General features: G+C 37.3%; 1 long non-coding RNA gene across 1 annotated transcript in view; it reads left to right on the top strand.

Moving 5' to 3' along the window:
- The window catches only part of LOC131399789 (uncharacterized), a 36,376-nt gene extending 26,230 nt beyond the window's left edge, over positions 1 to 10,146 (top strand). The window contains exons 2-3 of the long non-coding RNA XR_009217228.1: positions 8,584 to 8,828; positions 10,030 to 10,146. This is a non-coding gene — a long non-coding RNA (uncharacterized LOC131399789). The remainder of the gene's footprint in view (positions 1 to 8,583; positions 8,829 to 10,029) is intronic.
- The last annotated feature ends 8,449 nt before the right edge of the window (positions 10,147 to 18,595 follow it).

Here is an 18,595-nt window from a genome sequence, read left to right as displayed (position 1 = left end):
GGTTGCCATGCTGTGCATCTCCAGAACTTATTTATCTTGTAACTGGAAGTTTGTACCTTTTGACTCCCTTCACCCATTCCCTTGCCACCTCCCCCTCTTCCCCGCCCCCCGCCTCTGACAACCACTAAACTGTTCTCTGTTTCTGCGAGTTCAGTTTTTTTAGATTCCACATATAAATGAGATCATACAGTATTTGTGTTTCTCTGTCTGACTTAGTTCACTTAGCATAATGCCCTCAAGGTCCATCCAGTGGTGTCACAAATGACAGGATTTCCTTTTTTATGATTTGATAATATTTCATTGTGTAGATACACACCACGTTTTCTTTATCCATTCATCTGTTGGTGGACACTTAGGCTATTTCCACGTCTTGGCTATTGTAAATAATGCTGCAATGGACGTGGGAGTGCAGATATCTCTTCAAGATAGTGATTTCTTTTCCTTCAGTTATATACCCAGAAGTGGAATTGTTGGACCATATGGTAGATCTATTTTTAACTTTTTGAGAAACCTCCATACTGTTTTCCAAAGTGGTTGCACCAATTTACATTGCCACCAACAGTGCACAAGCGTTCCCTTTTCTCCAGCATCCCTTGTGGATGAATACTTCTGCTAGGTGTCCCATGCAGCTGGCCTTTGTCTCAGTTCTAATTCTACTGGACTTGAGTTTCCTTACAAATGAAATTCCATATAAATCCAATCTAAAGAAAATAGAAAGGTGAAGTGAAAAATAATAATAATCCACTGCCAAAATCCAATAAATCCTGCCTTGATTTCTTATTTCTATGACTATGCTGAGTAGTGAAATTGCCAAAAGGCAATTAAAAGAAAGAGAAAGAAAAGCAGAAGATCTGGGAAGATAATCTGTCCTCCAGTGATTAAACATTCTTTTGGTGGTAATATAACATTTTCCTGCTGCACATATTTTGTCTTTATACATCTATTGGTGCTGTATCATTTCCTACAGGGGGCAATCCAAGTGTATAAGTCAAAAACAAGACTACATACCTGACAACTATGATTAAAAATGACTTTTGAAGAAAACTGCCGAATCAAGCTATTAGTCAAATTGTCTGCCATATTCTGATGTATTTATTTTCTTTATACACAAATCTGATATCAGCGGGTTTGTTTTAAATACTATCCATTTGTGACAAAATCCAAAAGGTTTGTATTTTGCGGCATTTTTCTTTCCTTGTATTATTTTGAGTGCTACATGGAGTTTGATGTTTAATAATATGTTGCAACAGATGTCAACATGATCCAGAACTGAAATGATACTTGGTTGCAAATCATTTAGTCCACTTCTTGTAATTTCGGGTTGACCTAATAGAGCAGATTCTGCAGATCAACTTGACTGCTTTGGAGCCGTGCAAAGCTGACCCATTTATTTCTGTAAAAGGGAAAGTTTAAAACCTGAGAACATGTAATACTCTGCTCAGTGAAATTAGAAAGAGTTGTTTTTCTAGAATAGTGGATGCATTTGAGGTCTTTCCACTGGTTTAACATTTCAGGTTGTAATTCTGAGTTTTTTTGCGTTACTATAGAACCAATTTCTGTCAGCTGTCTATCCACCATTTAGCTACGTGGAAAAGCTATATAAATAATAAACATTGAGTCATGAAAGCTATTTTACCTCCTCTTTTTTATTTTAAGGGAGAATTTGAGGAACAAAAAAATTCTGGAAATCATTTATATTTGTTTTAGTTTTGGGGTAACATGTTCATTTATTTGAAAAATGTTCTTTATTCTTTGACATAATGTTCCTGATTCTCTACATCTAAAAGCCTACAAAAGGGTGAGAATCAATTTGCAAAACTCTATTCTGTGTGTCAATCAAAACTTTAAAGAATACGGTTTTATAATAAAATTCCCATTAGCATCAATATAAATTAGAAATGGCATTTTTTAAGCAAAAATCCTGATCCTTTTAAAATCTAGTAATCCGTATATTTAGAAAAAGGCAATTAATAATATAAAGGAAGAAACTCAGGGCCAGAGCTGTAAGAGCAATGCACGCAAACATTTCAGTAAACACATCTGTTCATGTATTTCTCATCTTATAAAACTCTGAACTTTTTAAACAATATGATGGGAGAGAGGCAGGAAGTATATATTAGGAGTCCCAGGTCTTTTAAACATGTAATTTAAAGCATTTCTTTCTAGCAATCATTTTCTTTAATTGCCTGCTGAGCAATCTGGGGTAAGCCTCTCTGCTTAGATATTGTTTTTATGTCTTTAGATAACAAAGATCTCTTTTCTCAGGATATTTTAGAATGCCTTAAGTAGGGTTGTATAATTTTAAGTACTTCTTATGTATCTGACTCAAAGACAGTGATTGGCTGCTGATGTTTTTGAAATGCAGGTCAATTTAGTATTGAAAAATAAACATTTTCCAAAAGGAAACCTCTGTAGCACTGACAAATACAGAAGTAAGATTAAAGAATTCAGGGGAGTCAGCATCTTCTCCGTTAATTAGTGCTCATATAAAATGATACAGATTTCATTTTAAAAATTGAATGTCACATCTTAATATTCTCCAAAGAATATTGTATATCATAGACTCCAAAAGTAACAGAAGAAAAGCAAAATTCGCCAAATACAAAACAGGGCTCTCATCACACCGAAAATGAAATGAAATGAAATTTTAAAAGAAATTCATATATAAACTCAAAATGGGGGGAAACATTTGCAGAATATATCATTTCTCACTCATTGAGTATTTCTTTCACTTTTTCAGTTTTTGAAAATGTGTATAATTGAAAAAACTTTTAGGAGCCAGCCCCATGGTGTAGTGGTTAAGTTCGGCAAGCTCCACTTCGGTGGCCTGGCTTTGGTTCCCAGGCACGGACATACGTCACTCATCTGTTAGTGGCCATGCCACTCATTGGCAGCCATGCTGTGGTGGCAACCCACATATAAAATAGAAGAAGATCTAGCACAGATGTTAGCTCAGGGCTAACCTTCCTCAAGCAAAAAAAAAAAGGAAGATTGGCAACAGATGTTAGCTCAGGACAAATCTGCCTCAGGAAAAATAAAATTTATGGGCCAGCCACAGGGGCCTAGTGGTTAAGCTTGGCATGTTCTGCTTCAGTGGCCCAGGTTCCGTTCCTGGGCATGGACCTACACCACTCATCTGTTAGTGACCATGCTGTGGTGGTTGTTCACGTACAAAAAGAGGAAGATTGGCGGGCTGGACTGGTGGCGCAAGAGGTTAAGTGCACGCGCTCCATTGTGGCAGCCGGGGGTTCGCTGGTTCAGATTCCAGGCGTGCACCAACGCACTGCTTGTCAGGCCATGCTGTGGCAGGCGTCCCATATAAAGTGGAGGAAGATGGGCATGGACGTTAGCCCAGGGCCAGTCTTCCTCAGCAAAAAGAGAAGGATTGGTAGATGTTAGCTCAGGGCCCATCTTTCTCACAAAAAAAAAAAAAAAAAGAGGAAGATTGGCAACAGACGTTAGCTCAGGGTGAATCTTCCTCAGCAAAAAAAAAAAAAAAAAATTAAAAATGTCAAAGGACTAAAATCAATAATATACAAATATCTCACATGAACCCATAAAAACCAAATATTTCAAGAAAAAATGGCAATAAAAAACATGAAAAGATAATTCCAGAAAATAAGAATTTGAAATAGTCAATAAGCACATAAAACTATTAAGCCTTAATGGTAATCAAAATAACATAAATTAAATAACTTTTTTCTCTTGACTGACAAACAAAAAAAGTAAATTTTATATAATATATATTGTTACACATGTAGGAAAATACAAATTTGCATGCATTACTAGAAAAATATAAACTTTAAAATTTGTTTCAGGGGAATTTTGCAATATTCATAGAACAGATTCGTGTTTATTTCTTCTATCCCAGCAAGTTGGCTTCTAGGTATTTATTCTAAGGATATAGTTGTTCAAGTGTGCAAATATATATGAAGAAGTGTGTTCATCACAGCCTTGTTTATATTAAGAGATAAGTCAAGACCATCTAAATATCCTGAAATAAGTTATGTAATGTTATGATGAAAATGTTTATTTCGTATTTCATGACTTGGAAGACTATGATATATTAATAAGTGAGAAAAACAGGTTATAGCACCACATGTAGAGTTTTATTATATTTCTCTTAAGTGCATGTATGTGTGTAAATGCCCATAATATACGCATACGTATATGGGTATATACGTATCTCTGTGTGCAGAGAAAGAGAAAGAGAGAGAAAAAAAAAGATATGCCTAAATGGTAAAATGGTAACAGTGGATGGTTATCTTTGGCTAGCCAGCCCTGGTGGTGTGGTGGATAAGATTCGGTACCACTGCGGCCCGGGTTGGTTTCCTGATCAGGGAACCACACCACCCATCTGTCGGTTGTCTTATTGTGGCAGTTGTGTGTTGCTGAAAGCTATGTCACCGGGATTTCAAATACCAGCAGGGTCACCCATGGTGGACAGGTTTCAGCAGAGCTTCCAAAGTAAGACAGACTAGGAAGAAGAACCTGGCCACCCACTTCCAAAAAAAAATGACCATAAAATCCCTATGAACAGCAGCAGAGCATGTCTGATACAGCACCAGAAGGTGAGAGGATGGCGCAAAAAGACCGGGCAGGGTTCCACTCTGCTGTGCACAGGGTCACTAGGAGCTGGAATCCACTTGGTGGCACTAACAACAAAAATCTTTGGCTGGTTGGCTTGTGGTCTTATTTATATTTTTAAATAATCCTACAATAGCCCAAATTATATGTGTAACAAATTACAATGATAAATAAAATTGAAAGTTTCTTACATGGAAAATTTGATTATCTACTCTAAGAATACTGATAACACACTGTGACATCTTTATCATACCCTGAAGTATTTGGCAGTATGGCAGACACAAGACCTAGTACCAATTGCCTACTGCACAGGAGGGTGATACAAAAATAGTACTGCTTATTCTCTGATTTTAGAACATGTATACTCTTTTAGTTCTTTCCCCCGCCCCCATTGGGGCTGATAGCTTTCTTTATGACATTTGCACATTGTTTCCAATCCTACTTGTCATGGGCCATGTAGTCAATACAGACTAAGAAGTTACACTAGATTTTCTCCATTTAATTTAAGTTACTAAGAATAAACAAATAGTGTTTGAGTTTTCATTTGTAAATATGAACTAAATGGCACAAACTCACAGGAGATAATCGGCTTGAACCATTGAGAAACAAACTGTTCACAGGTTCTTCTATTAAAAGACTGTTCGAGAGTGAATGTTTGTGTCTCCTCCAAATTCATATGTTGAAGCCCTAACCTCCAGTTGGGTGGTATTTGAAGATGGAACTTATGGGAGGAAACTCGAGTGACATGAGTTTATGGGAGCGTGGGCTCTGTTCCCATGGGATTAGTGCCTTTATAAGAAAAGACACTGGCAGGCTTATTTTCTCTCTCCATGCACACGCACCAAGGAGTGATCACGTGAGCACACAGTAAGACGGTAGGCGCCAGCAATCCAAGAGAAGAGGCCTCAGAATGAAACCTACCTTGACAGCACCTTGATCTTGGACTTTCCAGGCTCCAAAAATGTGAGAAATAGATTGCTGTTATTGAAGTCACCAGCCTATGGTATTTTGTTATGACAGCCCCAGCAGACTAAGACAGAGGCACATTCACCTGCAGAAACTGGGGTAGAAGAGCAGAAACATGAGAGCTGTAGGGGAAAAGAGAGTGAGAGAGAGCCAGGGAGATCACCCAACTTTGCTCTTTTTTCCCACAGGAGACAATTGTCCAGGATGTAGTTCATTTTCTGACCTGAAAAAGCAACAGAAAACAAAGTTTGCTTATCATTTTGCTCATTTGTAAACCTGCCCCAAATTTGACTTCCTCCTAAGTTTCAGCGGAGTCATGGCTTTGCATTAGACAGAATATTGATCAGAGCAAGAAATTAAGAATTAAGCCAATATATTCCAAACATTAAAACAGACTTGTCCTGGCCACCTGATTGAGAGACTGTCACATAGTGTCAGATATACCACATCCTGATATATTTGACTTGTTGTAGAAATAGATCCAATAACAGTTTTCTGTGGTTTGGAGAACAGAACTATACTTATAAATATTGTAGATACTCATTCACACGATTTCTTCAGGGTATAATCGAAAACAATGAACTAATTTGAAATGTGATTTTTAAAAATATGAACCAAAAGGTCCAGCCCTGATGGCCTAGTAGTTAAAGTTCAGCGTGCTCCACTTCGGCAGCCCAGGTTCGGTTCCCGGGTGAGGAACCACACCACTCGTCTGTCAGTAGCTGTGCTATGGCGGTGGCTCACATAGAAGAACTAGAAGGACTTACAACTAGAACATATAATTATGTACTGGGGCTTTGGGGAGGGAAAAAAAAAAGAGAGAGGAAGATTGGCCACAGATGTTAGCTCAGGGTGAATCTTTCCTAGCAAAAAAAAATATGAACCAAAAAAGTTAATGAAAAGACCATGTGAGTACAGCTAAGATTGTAAAGACTATAGCATAAATGTAATTACCACTGATAAACCCACATTGGTGTTGAAAGGGAAGGCTTGAGATCTATAGGCAAGTGCTAACTCTGTAGCCACAGTCCTGCTTTTGCTCCAAAGAAAGTTACTGCCTGGGTAAGTGTGTTAGGAGCATGCTTTTTACCATTGAGACTCACTTGGCTCTGCTTCACAGCATTCCTCCAGCATCCTGTATCTAATTGACTGCTACAAACTATATGAGCTTAACTCCCATCCTGGCATCTACCCATCAGCAGCCAATAAAAGGCTGAAGAGGTGAGAACATGCTTAAAAGAGTCAGAGGGTGGATCATGTTGCAGCATTTCAAATAGCCTGTTGAAAGGAGACAGCAGAGGGGTGACCTACTGTGCTTGTGTCCGTGCATAGTCCTGTGTGAACTTCTCTGCTTCTAGCTTTTCCTCTTATCGAGACTCCATCCAAGAGGTCTCCATCCTTTACAGTCTGTCATGTGGGAATTTGCTCATATCCCTTTGTTTCCTTCCTCCCTTTCTGTCAAACCGCTGCGGTGAAACCAAAGTCTCTGCCTCCATTTGCTGCTCACGTTGATCCACTTCCCAGTGGAAGGGTGACAATTGCCTCTCCTGGCTGCGTGAACTGGTTTTAGTCTACTCATAAGGTGATTACTTTTTGCCATCTGTAGAGGGGATTAAATGCCAGAAAACATGTGCACTACTCTATAGGTATTAAATAATATTTAACCAAATGCCTGTAGATATTGCCAATATATTTTCCACTGGAATTAAGCCATTTTTGAACATGTTTTTTTATTAAATAATAGTGTCTCTTTTTTTGTGCCATGAAATGCTTGACTAATGCTAGTTAAGACTGGATGAATCTTCTATCCCTCTTCAGAAATGGCAGTGGGAGGAGGTCAAAAAGACCTGATTTGCCTTGTGGTCTGATGTCTAGATAATTTGTCTGTTTTAAATGTTTTGCTTTTTAAAAATATTGTCGGAGCTAGCCCGGTGGCGTAGTGGTTTGCGGGTTCAGATCCCAGGCACAGACCTACACATCGTTCATCAAGTCATGCTGTGATGGTGTCCCACATCAAAATAGAGGAAGATGGGCACAGATGTTAGCTCAGCAACAATCTTCCTCACACACACACAAATATATATATATATGCATATAGTCATGATACTTAAATGACATAGCTGATTCCTTTACATCTTGTTTCTTATATACTTACTGGAAATACACAGAATTTGGTTTAATCAGAAATTAAATGATTTATAAACTGACCTGAATGCCAAGACAATAGTTCTAATAACATTGCTGTAATGAAGCTTCAAACACCAAATTTCCCAAAAGGCTTTAGGTTATACTCCAGCAATTCAAAGAGCGACCATAAGACTTTGTTTAATTCTTGTGTTACTTGTATATATATTCTATTTTCTCCAACTTTTCCAGAGCGGGAATCCTGTGCTATAATTTTATATATCAGCCACAATGTCTAACTCAAAGCTACACATAGAAATGGGTTAAATGCATAAATGTTCAAAATAGTCACTACAGTATATCAATGACTTTTCTCCTCTATTTTTTGCACCCTTCCTTAAAATAAGTATCTGATAATAAAAAAAAAAAAATCTTTCATTTTTAGCTAAGTTTCTGTACTAGCTTACAAGAATAGAGTGAAAAATATACATACATGATAGTAATATAAGACTGAGGAAGTCAACTCCTACTTTCTTCTCTGTAGTAAGAAGGTTTATTTTTTTACTTTATATTTTTTTTTGGCAGGGAAGATTAGCCCTGAGCTAACATCTGTTGCCAATCCTCCCCTTTTTGCTGAGGAAGATTGGCCCTGGGCCAACATTGTGCTCATCTTCCTCTACTTTATATGTGGGACACCGCCACAGCATGGCTTGATAAGCAGTGAGTAAGTCCGGGCCTCGGGTGGGAACCTGCAAACCCCAGGCCCCTGAAGCAGAGTGTGCAGACTTAACCACTACGCCCCCAGCTGGCCCCATAAGGTTTATTTTTTACATTTCAATTTAAATTATTTCCTTCCCTGAATTTTTCTAATTTGATCTCTTTGTTCTTGATCTTTCTTATGATCAGCTGAATCCGCAGCCATGAGCTTTGTCTTCCTGAGCTTTCCTCAGAGCTGCTCCATATGCCTTCAATCCACGAAAGAAGCGGCTCCTGCTTAGAGAGACGCCTGTGCCCACCTGGGACTTGGCTGAAGCAGAAGGAAAGGGAGCCACGTTGGGTGGACTCGGCCCACCCTGTAGTTGAATTACCTACTGCAGAAAAACGTGCGCAACTCCTCCAGTCCGGAAATGCCTCAAATGACCCACGGAGAGGTAGGTGGGGACGAGGGAAGTTTTCTCGAAAGGAATTAGGGCATAAACATTGTAATGATAATGATGACTTTCTCTGCCTTTTTGCACAAATTACCCTAAAGGGAGAAATGTAGAAATGGATGCAAAGGAGTAAGGCTTTAAAGCTGAATGTCCATTGTCTATATCGGAGTTGAATCATACCTGCTGGGTGTTTTTCCAGAGTAACTAGGTTAATTTCAGAGTCTTCAGTCCTCACTAACTAAATAGCTCATACATTTGAAAGTATGAAAAATTTAAGGATATGTGTGTTCCTTTAAAAACATGACTTCCTCCTTAAGAAAAGGGATGGGGGAAGCAATATACAGAATTATAAAAATGACTCTAAAGCAAACCAGTGATTTAAAGCAAGGGACTGGCAAATGTTGAAATTCTATTTCTACCTGACTTATAATGCTACTTTCAGCAAATCCCCTAAATTCTCTGCCTCGGTTTTATCATTTGAAACATGAGGGGAATGATCTCTCTCAGAGGGTGACAGACGATTTATTCAGTCTTAACTAATATTAGTCAAGCATCATGGCAAAAAACTCATTATTATTTAACAGTAAAACATGCTCAAAGTTGCTGAAATCAATTGGAAATATTCTGCTGGAATCTGTAAGCACTCAGCTAAATTTTATTTAATGCCCACAGAAGAAGTGCACAACTTTTAGCTCTTAATCCCTGCTAGAGATGGCAAAAAATGATTACCTTAAGACCAAACTAAAACTTAACACACACTGGAAACCTCAGATCAAACTGGGGGACAGGGAGCAGAAGGTCATTGATTCTCATAACTAAGTTTTGTGTGTAAAATTAAAATGACTTAAAAATATTAAGAAAGAGGAGTATTTTGGTCTTTGGGCCATTCACTGGTTTTGTTTGACTACTCTTCAGAAAAAGAAAGCAAAAAATAAAGGGAAGAGTCTATAAAACTGAAGTAGTCATAAGGCGTTTTCTTTTAAGTCTCAAGTCTCCTTTTTCAAAAAGAGGTACTGCTATGGTCTGAATGTTTGTGTCTCCCCCTCAAATTCATGTGTTGAAATCTTAGTGTCCGGTGTGATGGTATTAGGAGGTGGGACATTTGGGAGGTGCTTAGGTCATGAGGGCAGAGTCTTCATGAATGGGATTAGTGCCCTTATAAAAGAGACCCCAGAGAGCTCCCTGTCTCCTTCTGCCACAGGAAGACACAGCGAGAAGTTGGTAGTCTGCAACCCAGAAGAGGGCCTCACCTGACCATGCTGGTACCCTGATCTCAGACTTCCAGCCTCCAGACTGTGAGAAATAAATTTCTCTTGTTTATAAGCTACTCAGTCTCTGGCATTTTGTTATAGCACCCCGAATGGACTAAGACAAGTATTTATAGAAAATAAGACATTTCACAGCAAATCGATTGCTGATAATCTTTCATGGTCCGTAGATTAGCAACTTGGGCAATATTTATAACCACATAGCTTGGTTAGAGAAGATCTAGCAAACAATCTTTATCCTTAAATTTCTCTTTGGGCTGGAATCCTTTCTTAAGAAAAGCCGTTTTATGGTTTTAGGCAGCCATGATGGCAATTCTAACAGATGATCATAAGAGAGCACTTTTTCCATTGATATAGCTTTTGGAGCACGAAGCAGTTATCATGCAGCTCAGAAATATACCAGCAACAAACACCGAAGCGTCGACCAGCCCATGCTGTGTCATTTTTAAAAAGTCTCAAACCATGGAAAACAATCATATTTAACAATTCCTTTGAGAGTCTGTTGAAGAGGTGGTGGATAACTAGAAAGTACATCTTGTGTGGGATTCCACACACGCCTGCAGCTGCAGAACTAGGGGGACTTTTCTGTATTCCTCTCTTTGGAATCTCAATGGAGAATGTTAATTCCTGTCATCAACTATATCTTTAAAAAGCCCATGGCATTTAAAAAAATTTTTCAAATTTTTTTGTAGGTGTGGTAATGTATAAGTTGAGTCAAATCCTTATTATTTTTTAGAGCTCTGTTCCCCGAAGTAGAGAATGCAAAATAATACATTGGCATATAGGGAGCATAATGAGAATTTCTGTTCATATTTGTTTTCATATCATTCTTTTTTTTAATTTTTGATGAGGAAGATTAGCCCTGAGCTAACATCTGTGCCAGTCTTCCTCTAGTTTGTATGTGGGATGCTGCCACAGCATGGCTGATGAGTGGAATAGGTCCACACCTGGGATCTGAACCCGTAAACCCGGGCCACCAAAGCGGAGCACACAGAACTTTAACCACTTGGCCAAGGGGCCAGCCCCCTACATCATTCTTTTTAAACTCCATGTTTTTGTTTGTTTATGATGTCTAAATGTAATAATATATTTAAAGTTCTTTAATGTATAGAATGCATTGTTTGAGAATTAGAGGTATAAGATTGAAATATAAACATTTGGAAGCCATAGATTTTTAAAAAGGGGACTGTTTCTGCCTCAATTTTGGCTGACGTTTCAAAAGATTAAAAGAAAAAAAAAGAGAGGGATGGCCCAGTGGCATAGTGTTCAAGTTCAGCACACTCTGCTTTGGCAGCCTGGGGTTTTCGGGTTTGGATCCTGGGAGCAGACCTATACCACTCATCAAAGCCATTCTGTGGCGGCAACCCTCGTACAAAATAGAGGAAGACTGGGGGCTGGTCCTATGGTGTAGCAGTTAAGTTTGCGCATTCTGCTTTGATGACCCAGGGTTTGCTGGTATGAATTCTGGGCGTGGACCTACTCACCACTCATCAAGCCATGATGAGGTAGCATCTCATATAGAAGAGCTACAAGTCTACAACTATGATACACAACTATGTACTGGGGCTTTGGGGAGAAAAAAGAAAAACAAAGAGGAAGATTGGCAACAGATGTTAGTACAGAGCCAATCTTGCTCAAAAAAACAAAAAACGACAACAAAAAAAATAGAGGAAGATTGGCACAGATGTTAGCTCAGGGCCAATCTTTCTCACCAAAAAACAGAAAGAAAGAAACCCAAACAACAAAACGTAGATGGCAAATAATCTTATGTTCACATATGCAGAATCACCAACTGGTTATGCAATTTACAGGCTCAAGGTTATTAAAGGTTAAAGTTAAAGTGAGAGGAAAAAGTTGTTGGACAGCTGGGACGTTTTTTCTCCCTACCCCCATGGGGAAGAAATAGGATTTGCTTCCCTTTCACTTGAAGCTGAATGAGAGAGGTTTCAAGATCACTTTGGAAGACACAATGGATTGGTGCCTGAATCATGCCTGCAAAAAAAGTTTAAGACTTTTGACAAATATGATGGACCAAGTAACCCTGAAACTGTATCCAAAAATGCTCAGTAACGTAGTATGAAAGAATGTATGCTATAGATGAATAAAGATATGATTTATTCTAAGGAACCTTCTGAGCTCCCATTTCTCAGGCACCTGCACATACCAGGCCAGGTAAGGGTTTAGTTTCAGGGTTCCTGTTAGACTTCCCTGCTATGTTTTTACTTTTCTAGCAGGGGAATAGATGGATCTTTCAGCCCAATACAGGACTTATCTATCTATCAGACTGAAACAAGCAGTTCTCCCTTGTGTCTGCTCATGCATTTGCTCAAGTTCCCAGAGTTTCCCAGAGGACTCTAGAAGTCCTGCAGCTTTGTCTCTAAATTAGATTCTTCTTGTTTTATGGCCCTTTTGTCTAAGTCTGGATGTTTCCAGCGACAGCCTTCTCTAGGCAGCTCAACCAGGAACCATACAAAGGCAAGAGACACTGAGAGAAAGGCTAATGGGGCTGTGAGTTTCAGTTGGAATGTGTGCTGCATTGTTTATAGAGTTGTGCTGATACTAGAGGGAAAATTACTGGATGAGTATTAATAGTGACAATAATAGTAAATTATAGAATAGATGCTCTTAAAACTGATAGGGACATTAAGAAAAAAAACTATTAGAATTAAAAAATGTATAGTCATTAAAAAATAAAATCCAAAGGAAAGGCTTAATAGTAGATTGCATACAGCTGAAAAGAAAATGAGTGAATTGTATTGTGTGTATGAAGAAATTATCCAGAATACAGCAGAGAGACAAAGAGATGGAATGTATGAACAAGGAATTTAAGAGACCTGGAGGATAGAAATATCCAGCAGTCACCCAATGGGCATTCGAAAGAAAAGGAGAATTTGAAAGAATGGGAGCGGAGAGACAATATTAAAATGTATAATAGCTGATAATTTTCAAGATTTGTTCAAAGATAAATTGTTCAATTTCAGAAAACTCAAGGAATTTCAAGCAGAATTAAAAAAAAAGAAAGTGACCTCTATATGTACACTCTAGTGAAAATGTAGACCACCAAAGACAAAGAGATGATATTGGAAGCAGCTAGATTTTTTTTTTCAAATCACATTCAAAAGTATAACAATTAAACTGAAAAACAGGTGACTTCTCAACAGTAACACTGGAAGCCAACAGAGCAAATCAATATTTTCAAAGTGCGGATGGACAATAATTATTAATCTAGAATTTTATATTCAGAAAAACTTTTAAGAGCAAGGATGAGATACGTCCTTTGTATATTAGTGATAGTTATTTTAAATTTCAGGTCTGATAATTCCAAAATCTCTGCCATATCTGAATCTGGCTCTGATGCTTGTTCTGTCTCTTCAAGCTGTGTTTTTTGTCTTTTGGTGTGCCTTGTAATTTTTTGTTAGAAGCTGGACATGAAGTATGGTACTGACCCCATCTGCAGGCTTCTGCTCTAGTAAGCTGTGATTCTCTATATTTGCTTGTCACTCCAATTAGGGGGACAGAATTGAGGTCAATTAGAATTGCTCTCAATTCTCTGATGGATCTAAAAATCAAATAGAGAATAGAAAAACAGAGAAATGCAATGAAACCAAAAGCTGGTTCTTCAAAAGGATTAACAAAATTGGCAAACCTTTAGCTGGATGTACCAAGAGAAAAAGGTGAAGACTCAAATCACTAGAATTGGAAATGAAAGAGGGGGCACTACTACCAACTGTACAGAAATTTCAAGGATAATAAAGAAATTCTATGAACAATAGTAGGTCTTGAAGCCAATGAATATAAGTTCTTCAATATTATTCTTCCTTTTCAAAAATGTTTTGGCTATTTTAGATCCTTTGAGTTTCCATATAAATGTTAGAATTAGCTTGTCAGTTTCTTTGAAAAATTCTGATGGGCCTTGATTGGTATTATGTTAAATCTATAGGTCAATTTGTGGAGAACAATTATCTTTAAAAAAATTGAATCTTCCAGTCAGTGATGTGCTGGTAAATATTTGGCAATGGGCTCTCTGGGAGAGAGTAGGACCTAGATTCATAGCATTTGCTAATTTCTGTAGAGTAAATATTTCCATCATGGTTGATGTCAAGCTACTAACATGATGTCATTAAATGTGGAGTCAGGAATAAATGTTCACAATTATGTTTTGAGTCATTGTGAACCTTCTCCAGGTCAACATGACTTTTTGTGTGTGTGTGTGTGTGTGTATGAGGAAGACTGGCTCTGAGCTAACATCCATTGCCAATTCTCCTCTTTTTGCTGAGGAAGCTTGGCCCTGGGCTAACATCCGTGGCCATCTTCCTCTACTTTATATGGGATGCCGCAACAGCATGGCTTGATAAACGGTGCATCGGTCTGAGCCTGGGATCCGAACCTGCGAACCCAGGGCCACCAAAGTGGAGTGTGCGAACTTAACTGCTACGCCACCACACTGGCCCCTGTAATTGATATTTTTATGTTATTTTAAGTGGTATTATTATTATTATTATTTATTTTATTTTCCAGGTTTTTTTTTTTTTTTTTTTTTTTGCTGGTATTAAGAAATACAATTAACTTCTGCTCCAGTTGTGAAGCACCCGGAACTTGGGTATATTGCCTGTGGTTGTCTACAATGATAGAACTTCTTTGGAGAAAAATTAGCGGTTTGTTATAATGTTAAATATATTTTTACCCTATAAAACAGAAATTCCACTCTAAATTTTATCCAAGATGAATGAAACAATATGCTCACAAGAAATAATTCTACAAAAAAAAATTTAAATTTCTCTATAATAGCCAAACTCTGGATAAAACCTAAATATCTATCAATAAGCAAATGGATAAACAATTAATGGTTTATTCATGCAATGAAATCCTTCCTAAACAGTGAAAGCAAGGGACTACTGTTACACTAACCAATATGATTCAATTTCAAAAACAAAAGAGATGAAAGGTGCTCTGATTTTATTTACTTTCAATCCAACGACAAAACAATTAATCTATGATACTAATAATCAGAAGTGTTTGCCTTTGGGTGGTGGGCTGGATTTGACTGGAAAAATCCAAATAGGAACTTTCTCTATTGGAAATGTTCTATATCTTGTTTTGTCTGAAGGTTACATGGGTGTGTACATTTGTCAAAACTAACCAAATGGAGCCTTTTAATTCCGGACCTTTTATTGCATGTAAACTGCACCTCAACAGAACAATGCTAGATGATTTCTTTTTTTAAAAAATAGTTTCTTAATGTAATGAGGAACTGGAAACCAAATGATGGATATAGAAAAACAAACCTGAAAAGCAAGTGTAATGGTTAATTTTATGTGTCAACTTGGCAAGGCTATGGTACCCAGATACTTATGGAAACATTATTCTAGATGTTTCTGTAAAGGTATTTTTTTAGATGAGATTAATATTTAAATCAGTAGACTTTGCGTACAGCAGATTACCCTGCATAATGTGGGTGGGCCTCATCCAATCAGTTGAAGGCCTTAATAGAAAAAGACTGACCTGCCCAGAAGAAGAGGCAATTCTACCAGTAGAAAGCCGCTGGACTTGAACTGCAACTCTTCTCTGGGTCTCCAGTCTGCTATCTTACCTGCAGATTTTGGACTTGACAAACCTCCACAATCATGTAAGCCAATTCTTTAAAATAAATCTCACTCTCTCCATATACACATCTTGTTGGTTCTGTTTCTCTGGAGAACTCTGACTAATCTACCAGCTGATAACAAGAACCCAGAAAAGCAAGTGGAACACTAAACCAAGCTTTTGCTTTGGGGTACTTGTTGAAGGATCTATGTTTATATGGTCCTTTGGTTTATATGGCTCAGGCGAGAGGAGACAAAATCCAGCACCTGCCTAAAGTGAAGAGACTAATAGGAGTCTCCCCACATAAACCTGGGCCTCCCAAAATCTACATCCTTAGTGCAAACATACATTAGAAATAAACTGACCTCCACACCATAGGAACTGTTAGGGGTGTTGCCTCAAACATTGCACGTAGAATTGAGGGGAAAAATATTTGCCTTGAGAATTTGTAAACAGCTAGCCCAATGGGAGTTTACAACCTGAATTCATAATACTTGGATGATCCGAATGAAACCCTCAAGTTAAGAATTTAGTATAAAGTGATTCCAGACTAGTAGGATTCCCAGGGTGTCGGGCAAAAATACAAATAATTTTGGAGGAACTCACTTCAACACAGACCTCGGAGAAATTACATTATTAAAAGCACTAGAGATTTGGGCACAGAATAAAAAATAAAATAAACAACAAAAACTACAGCAAAACTGCCACACAAAACAAGGCACCACGAGAGCATCAGTAAAAACAACAAAAATGGGAGTCAAAAACAACAAAAATGGGAGTCAAACACAAAAAAAATTAAAATAATGGAATTATCAGACACAGAACATACAATGAACGTTTAATATTCTTAAAAAATAAAAGACTGAAAATATGAGTGAAGAGCGAGAGACTATAAAAAGATCAGATTTAAGAATAAACTTCTAGGAATGAAAAATATGATAACTTAATTAAAAAATAAAATATTAAAGGAAAATGAGTAAATTTGGGGAATTGATATGTGTTATAGACTGAAAGTTTGTGTTCTCTCAAAATTCATATGTTGAAACCTTACCCCCCAAGTGATGGTATCAGGAGGTGTGGCCTTTGGGAGGTGATTAGGATTAGGTGAGGTCATGAGGGCAGGGCCCCATGAATGGGGTTAGTGCCCGTATAAGAGTCAGGAGAGAGGTTGTTTCCTCTCTGCTCTCTGCCTTGTGAGGATATATGAGAACACCCATCTACAACCCAGAGGAGAGCTCTCATCAGAACCCAACCATGTTGGCACCCTAACCTTGGTCTTCAGCCTCAAGAATTGTGAGAAATTAATTTCTATTGTTTATACACCACTCAGTCTCTGGTATTTTGTTATAGCAGTCTGGAGAAACTAAGACAATATGAAAACAATATGAATACTCATCAGAGTTCCAAAAGAAAATAAAAAGAGAATGGGGTAGAAGAATTACATATTCCTTTATTTTTTTATTTGTGACTTTTGATGCCAACAATGAGTCAAAGTCTGATTCCTGGTAGAGATTCATAACAATTTTGAAATTTGCTTTTAGAAAGAAAAATACTTATTTCTGAAGGTCAATAATAACTGAACACATTTATTTTCATTGATTGAATACAAGTGATTATTCAGAACTCAACATTTCAAAGAAATTTTGTTCATATACTAATATTTTTGTGAGGTTTTACTTACCACATCTTTATTTTTTTAATTTGTTAATGAAATTTGTTTAAAATGTTCTTAGAAACGCAGATAACATAAAATAAAAATTCTGAAATGTAAATTTTTCAATTTTGTAAAACTCTAGACTTCCTTTAACTAATTTATGTTTAAATAGATTTATTTTCTTTCCATCATGAGAGATAACTTTTTACTAAATTTGTAAAGACTCAGTTTCACAAGACAAGCCCGCCTGTAAAAAAAATATGTATATACATATATCAGACATTCAAATTTGGAATCCTATGTCCTGTTATTTCTTTTTTCCCTCAGCCTAAATGTCTTATTTACATGGAAAACTATGAAATGAAGCAATGATGACAATAAATGACACTAGCATTTTATTGGAAAACACTCCTCTTATACACACAAAAGGATTAGACTTTTACAAGTGTCTTCATGCTTCAAATCAGCAAAAGGCTCTTTTTATGAAGAACTAGTTGCAAGATAGTTCAATTAATAGCTAAAGATCACAAAACGCCTCACACAATTTTAGAGTCACAGCTTTTACCACCTGTATGGAAATGATCAATACCGTGTTTTGGACCAATGAAGTATAGAAATGGAAAAGATTCCACTATCAAATTACCATTAGTAGGTTCATTGTCAACATAACTTTATAACTTGGGACAACACTGATCCAAAAAATTACAAAAGCAAAATGGCTTTATTGCAGATGGATGACTCTGTAGACATTATTAAGAGGGCTCAGTTAATAGCCCCAATGAGAAGTCCTCGAGAGAAATGTTTTATAGCACATTATTAGTTTTGCAAAGACACACCAAAACAAACTGAGTGTGAAATATTGAAAAAGGTAAATGAATACTTTGAAACAAGGTATTAAACAAATACTGTCTATATTTTGTATTGATGGTACAGCTGAAACGACAGGAAGATATAAACGCTTTGTTTCAAAATGCTTTGGGAACCCTGAGAGCCAATGTTTTTTCACTGAATGTTTCCACCTGTAAAGTTAGTGTTAACAAAATGGTGAATCTAATAAATTGATATACTCTAGACTGCCTTAGCTCTGTGTAAATAATTGAGTAGAAAAGTTTCTGGATGTCCTTTGAAGAATGCTTGGTGTTGTCTAGAAAACACTTTTGAGTTGTCTGATTCTATGGGGATCTGTACATTTCGCTGTCTTTGACCTATTATTTTGCAACGTTGTAGAGATAATAGTTACCTTGTAGAGGGCTGATAGTGAT

The sequence above is a fragment of the Diceros bicornis genome, chromosome 39, assembly GCF_020826845.1.
Source record: "Diceros bicornis minor isolate mBicDic1 chromosome 39, mDicBic1.mat.cur, whole genome shotgun sequence".
NCBI lineage: Eukaryota > Metazoa > Chordata > Mammalia > Perissodactyla > Rhinocerotidae > Diceros > Diceros bicornis.
The sequence above is the reverse complement of the archived record's forward strand: the minus strand, read 5'-3'. Positions and strand labels throughout refer to the sequence as shown.